Below are 7,113 nucleotides of genomic sequence, written 5' to 3'. Positions count from 1 at the left end.
GGGGGTCAAACTCTGGGCCTTGTGCTTGCAAAGCGAGAGGCAGCACCACTGAATTAAATCACCAGCCCTTACACTTTGAATTAGTCTTTTACCCATATTCATCTGTATCATTATCCTTTTGTCATTTGAAAAAATATTTCCTCAGGGAACATTAGAAAGCTTAAAAAATAAAAATAAATACTTAATAAAACTAAAAAATTATAAAACAATTTATGGAAATATGAATTTAATCTCAAGCACTGTAAAAACAAACCAAAACAAAACATTGATTTTTTTTTTAGTGTGATTTTTTGGGGAGAAAGTTAGGTAACTTGCAAAGCCCTAAATTTTAAGTTCCACTAAAAGTGTTAGCACAGTCTTCATGTATCTAGAGATTCATGTAACTCATAAGATTTAGTAGTAATTTTTCGATATTTCAAATTATATCTTTGGCAAGAGGATTGTATTCTTTGAAATAATCATCGATTTCCAAGAAAAATGTTGCCTAATACATAAGTTGGAAAACGCATTATTTCAATTTAGCTCTTGTAATTATTGATTATTTCAGCTAATGTTCTGAAAGGAAATAATATATATTAAGATAGTCTCATTAGAAAGAAAATAAAGATTTTGCCTACTATCTTGCTTGAATAGATTTGTAGAGAAAAGTAAAATGCACTTAAGATGAAATTAAAATATTATATTCATGTGAAGAAAATGAGCATTCCAATTTAACATAGTGTGTTTTCATGAATCATATATACTTGAAGTCATTTCAGAACTACATACATCCCTATATTGAGAAAATTAGAGTTTATATTTCCTAGGACAATGCTGAATTTCAGACTAAATCTAAGTGTCACATAGCGATTAATAAAAATGTTATTCTTTTTTTTTTTTTTTTTTTTACCAGGGATGGAATTCGGGCCCTTGTGCTTATAAGACAGACGCCAGAACCACTGAGTCAAACCCTCAGCCCAAAAATGTTATTCTTATAGTGACATTTCTAGTTTTAAAATGAAATTATATAAAATAACTGTACTGTATACCTAAAATGTACCAATAAACTCAATTAAAAAAAATCAGTGTATCTATAGACAAATGTGTAAATAAAAATGTGTAAAATCTGTAAATTTTTAAATTTGCCTCTTTCAAAATCCAATCTAAAGACAATAAATTGACTCAATGTCTTATTTTAATATTTAAATAAATATAAATCTCCAGGCATATAAATGCATTTTCACAAATTCTTAAGCAAGAGCACAAAACATAATATAGACTGATTTAAAGTTGTGTGTGTCCAACGGAGTATATTGGATGCCCATTTGCTGTCAGAGTCTGAGGTTTCTTTTCACTGTCTTATAAATAACTACCAATAGTCAGTTAGCAGGTCCATAAATGCATCCACTAATTTTTTCTTAAAAATAAATAAATAACTAAATAAAGTTACATATGTGAATTATTTCAATAGTCATCAAAGTGATTGCAACTTCCTCCAATAGGATGTTAGGATGTTGTAGGGAAAATTGGCCAATGCTCTTTTCTTTTTGAAATTTACTTATTTATTTTGAAGCAAAACATGTATTGGTACATATTAGATATACACAGTGGTAGCACTCATCGTAGGGAATTTGTACCTGTACATGATATATCCTGCATCTCAAAATTTCATAATGACAGTTAATACAGTGTATTGCTATCTTCAAAGTAGTTCGAATACAAGAAAGAAACCAAAAATATTTTTACAAAAAAGAAATTAATAACGAAACATTTTTTCAGTGAAAAACTTGATAGTTTTTATACTAAGAAACTTATAGTATAAATAAAACAAATTAGTATATGTATTGAATATTTTTGGAACAACAAAGTATATAATTTGGGGAAGTATTTGAACTTTTTACTTCCTATTCATCTCTCTTCTATTTTGTTTCTTATTTTTATATGTGCGTACATACAATATTTCTATTTCTCATATAAGGAATATTTGAGCTTATATGTCTGACTTATTTCCCTTACCATTATGTTTTCAAGTTGCATCCACTTACTCACAAATGCTTCGAATTTATTTTCCATGATAGTGTAGTTCTCCATTGTGTATAAATACCACATTTCCTTTTTCATTTATCTGTTGATTGCTAATGCTCTTGATGACTACAAGAAAATATGGAAAAACAATTAAATTATGTATTTAAAGCCATTCACAACTGGTAGAATATAAAAAACAGACTTTTTCTAAGGATAAATAAAAAAGCAAGCCCAGTAGAAAAGTTGTAGAAATCTACAGAGAAAAAAGTGCAAGTTGAAAGTTCTGAACTACACAAACAATTTCCTTCAGCAATACTTTTGCTGAATTATGAGACTATGGAAGAGACTAGCCCTCAAATTTCTGTAATGGATAAATAATATAAAAGATCTACTTTTTTATTAGAAAAATGTTGAGTTAAAATATATTAAACAAACAAAATAATTCAATATTTTTACCAGCATTAAATGTAAAATACCTATAATTATAAACTCAGTCAGTAAATTTAGCAGAAAATTGGATTAAAAAACCCAAATCTATTAATTGAAAAATGATGAATAGAAATATATGGTTTTTACATGTACTGCTCTGCATAAAAATTCAATAATTATGTGCTGAAAATGTGTACCAATAAAAATAAAATTTTAATAAACAGAAATATTTAAATTAGAGCAGAGAAGCAAGAGATTAAACAAAAATAAAAGAATATAAGTGCATATGAAATATATTTTTAAAATAATTAACATTGATATGCAGTAGTTTTTAAAAAGTGATATGAGATGATAAAATGCAAAGATGAAAATAAAAAATAGTTTATGTCAGTGTAGATTAAATGTTGTGGAAGCAAACAACTATTACATTGTATAGTAGTACTCAAATTTATGTAGAAATAAAAATATATGGTAAAAATAATGCCAAGTACTATAAAATATATGGTGAAAGTTGAGAAAAGAAAACCTGAAAATCTACAGTCTGATATTTTGTAAAAAATACTAAATATTAGTTTTCCTATAAATGTCTTCCAAAAAGAAATTCCAGCTGGCTTCATTGGTGAAGTCATTCAAATATTTCTTTTTTAAAGGGTAATATTTTACAAGTTCTTCTAGCATTATTGTTTAGATATTAAATATCCCTAAGAAATTTAATGTGGGGAATGCTGGGATGTTTGGAAGATGAAGGGACCAGCGGGATGCTATACCCATCAGTGAATTAATCCGTTGATGAGTACGTAGTAGAATGAGCTATTTGAGATGTTTGTCTGGATTGTAGCGGAAGCCACTGCGAATATGACCTGGAAAGGTGTATTCTGTGTCTTGCTCCTACCGTCTTTCTGTCTCTGCCTCCTGGGTGCCACAGATGAGCAATTTCCTACACAATGTACTTCCATCATTCCATTTCTTCCTGGGAGTCACATAAAGTAAAAATATGTGGTTATACATATTGATAGTGATAAACTGAGCATCTCCGATATCTGAGTTTTCTTCTTTCAGAGGATGATTTACTTTTTATAATTTTTTTTGGAAATTATATTAATATGAAAAATCTGCCTTGAGAAAAAAAATGTCACCTACGGCCAATATTTACACATGTCCATCCATGTGTATTTGAGTGCAAACACTTGAGACATGAAGTTACTTAAAATGTAATGTAAATATGTTGATAGTACTAGTACCCAAAAGGTTATTTATTCCTTTTGTAAAAATATTTGTTACTATTCATTAAATCAATATTTGAAAATCTTCTGTGATAATGACTACTTAGCCCCGTTTTTTAAATCAATATTTTAAAAACTCCTGTGACGATAACAATTTAAATGTACAATTTGGAAGCAGTCTTTATTTGCTATGTCTGAGTGAAAGATACGAAGCCTTTTGTACCTGTTGCCATCCTAAATAAAAGAAAGACAAATATTCACTACCGTATTTATCTTCACACATAAAATTTGTTGGAGAACATCTGACAGCATCAAACAGTCATCCTACCTATTGGCAGTCATTTAGAAAGATTGCTTCAGCGCTATCATAAAATGATGAGCAAATTCTTCTAACTATAGCAAGATACTAATCCATTAGATAAATTTTATGGAAGAATTGCTGCCAATTTCTATATATGCTATTTTTGTACTAGGGATCAAACTCGGGACGTACTGCTTGAGAGGCAGGCACTGGAACCACTGAGCTAAATCCACACCTCTCCATACAATTGTTTTTCTTTGTCTTTAATCCCTCTATACAATTCTTAATAATAACTTTTGTATTTTTGAATTATTTTGATTTGGAGTTCAGTAGGTATGCAGTAGTTGCTTATACAGATTTCTCTACATCTCTATTAATAACTTTATTTTATATAAAACTCATTTTAATGTGCTTTTACCCATTACTATATTAAGTTTAATTTCACAATTTTGTCACATTAAAGAGGGCTATAGTTTTCCTAGACACTCATCAAAAACATAAATAGTGCTATGTCATGTAAAATATTACAATTTTTTCATTTTCTCCATTATTGCTTCATTAATAATTTTCCTCAGTACTGAATTTTCCTCAGTATTTATAGCATGATAAATTATGAAAAGGCAAAAATAATTATTAAAAAGTCACAGATTTATTCAAGGAGATTATTTCTCATTTTCTCATTGAATATCAAACTCCATTTTTCTTATTCCATCAGTCAAATAAATCAACTCTATATTATATACACTATAGTATCAAACCTCACATGAACACATAGTTTTCCTTGCCTCGAGAGACTGTTGTAAGACTTAATTTTTCTTTATATCTACTCAGCTTATTCCTTGGTTTTCCAGAACATATCTTCAAACATACTCATGTTTTTCTCCATTTCCCATATTTTGCCTTAAATTAAGATCATAGATGCTTTTGATATTCTATATTATTTCATAAGAAAAACAAAATCATCATCATATAAAAGCATTTAAATTTCATATGCAGTATCAACAGAGTCTAGAGAGCCCAATAAATGGTATCACAACAATGATGTCTTAAATGCTAGTTATTATTTTATATTATAGTGCTTTCCACACAGAGAAATTATTAGTAAAATACAGAGTTAACATAGGAATCTAGAAATAAAACATCTGAATCTGGTAAAATAAGAGCAATCTTAGGAACAAAAATATCTATGTGTTATGGCTTGTATCTAGATGTTCCCCCCAATGTCTCATGGCAGGATCTAGTGCATGTTATACTGGGATAAAGGCTGTGTGCTTCTAAATTAGTCTACTGATTGTCATTAGCATAGTTCTGGAGAGTAATAATAGAAGCCCCGCCCCGGGTGTGTGTAGCACAAATCAATAGGCTTCTAGCCTGAATGGAATATAAAGGGAGAGAGTGACAGCAAAATTGCTGCTGCTGCTGCTGCTTGCTGTTTCACTGTCTCCTGCTTGCTTTGCCATGGACCATTTCCCTTCTGTGAAGTCCCTCTGCCGACCACCTTGTCTTGAAGCCAGCTAACTATGAATGAAACTTCTACCAACTGGTAGCTGAAATAAACCATTCCCCCTTTAACTTGTGGTGTTAGGTATTTTGTCTCAGTAATGAGAAAAGGAAGACATTATGTAATAAATAAATATGTGAGGCTAATACTTTCTGCTTATGTGTAATTGAAATTCAACTACATTTAAATCATTGTTATAAACTTCATAGAATTTAAGCAAATGTTTGTTCATCTTTAGTATTTTTACAGCATGGTCAAATTATCACCTCATTTAATCTCTGCTTAGTGTTTTTAAATATTTCCTATGTTGAAATTTGTTCATTTTTTTAAAAGCTCCTTTTCGTCCATACCCCAACATAGAAATTTGGATTGTATTTCTGTCTGTACATTTTCACATGTTTATACTAGATTTGATAGACATTGCCTTTATCACTTATTTTAACCCACATCCCCCCACTGTTATTCTAATCTGCATTCAGATACAAGATCTCTCTAGCTTATAAAGACCCTTATTTTCTGAAAATTTTATTGACATTCAAACTTTCCTTTTTATATTACTTACTCTGATAAACATGCATGTTTTAAAGCTAACATTGTACTGTTTTACTTTTTCAAATTCTGTATGTTTTGTTCTATAGTAGAACATCCTATATCTTTATAAGTTGTGATAAAAATACAGAGAAGCATATCCTCAAAATGTACCCATTTACCTATAAACGAATCTACTTTCTCATTCTTTATGACTGAGTAGTATTCCATTTTATACAAATATTTAAATTTAAAATTCAAAAATACAGAGAATGTTTAGGTTTTTAAAAAATTACAGTATAAAGTATATTATCATCAATATAATGTAAAATACACTCTCACTATGAACATCATCATTCTTGGTATTTTTGAAGCAGTTCTAAAAGTTATTTCTTATGATTGTCTTTGGTTTGCTGTTGAGGTTGCCTCCTTGTTTGGAACTGATTCAAAACATTTAATGTTTATGGGCATTTTGACTTCAGAAGAGTCATAATTTGAGTGTTGCCACAACTATTAGATAAGGTGAATGAGGATATACTGTAATGATTTTACAATCCTGCCCTCCATTGGATAGCATGCAGCAGCAGCAGTCGCTATTTCTTATCAAACCAGGTAAAAGCATTTATAACAAGAGTAATCTTTGAAGGAAGGATTACCATACATATATGAGACAGTGCAGTAACTAATGGTGATGATTATTCAGAAATCAAAAGCAGAAAATCCAGTAACATGACACAGTCCAAGGAATCCAAGCTGCATAAACTTTAGGTAACAGCCATACAGTTCCAAATTATAAATATCAGAATTTATTAAATACAGTGATAAACCAAATGAAGAATGAACAGTGGATTAGGATTCATAATATTCTACCAAGAAATATATCACAGTAATATAAGGGAATCACCTTTATTAGAATTCCAATAAAATTTGAAGCTTGCAACTTTGCTGCACAGTGCATTGTAGATGGAGGTAAGTGCTTAATTTATTTCTGTTGCTCAAGCAATTGGGTTCCCCATAAATGCCTCCTGATCTTTTGATAACTATCCTCATATAAAGGATGATTTCACTAATCACACATTTCATCATTTGAATTGCTCCTTATTTGCATCTTATAACTAATATTTCAT

At 29.8% G+C, this 7,113-nt stretch overlaps 1 pseudogene; it reads right to left on the bottom strand.

Annotated features, from left to right (window-relative positions):
* The window catches only part of LOC104850339, a 21,020-nt pseudogene extending 18,950 nt beyond the window's left edge, over positions 1-2,070 (bottom strand).
* Between the last annotated feature and the right edge of the window lie 5,043 nt (positions 2,071-7,113).

Source organism: Fukomys damarensis, unplaced genomic scaffold (assembly GCF_012274545.1).
Source record: "Fukomys damarensis isolate Sample0158 unplaced genomic scaffold, DMR_v1.0_HiC HiC_scaffold_14, whole genome shotgun sequence".
Taxonomy (NCBI): Eukaryota; Metazoa; Chordata; class Mammalia; order Rodentia; family Bathyergidae; genus Fukomys; species Fukomys damarensis.
This window is presented reverse-complemented; position numbering and strand designations above follow the sequence as displayed.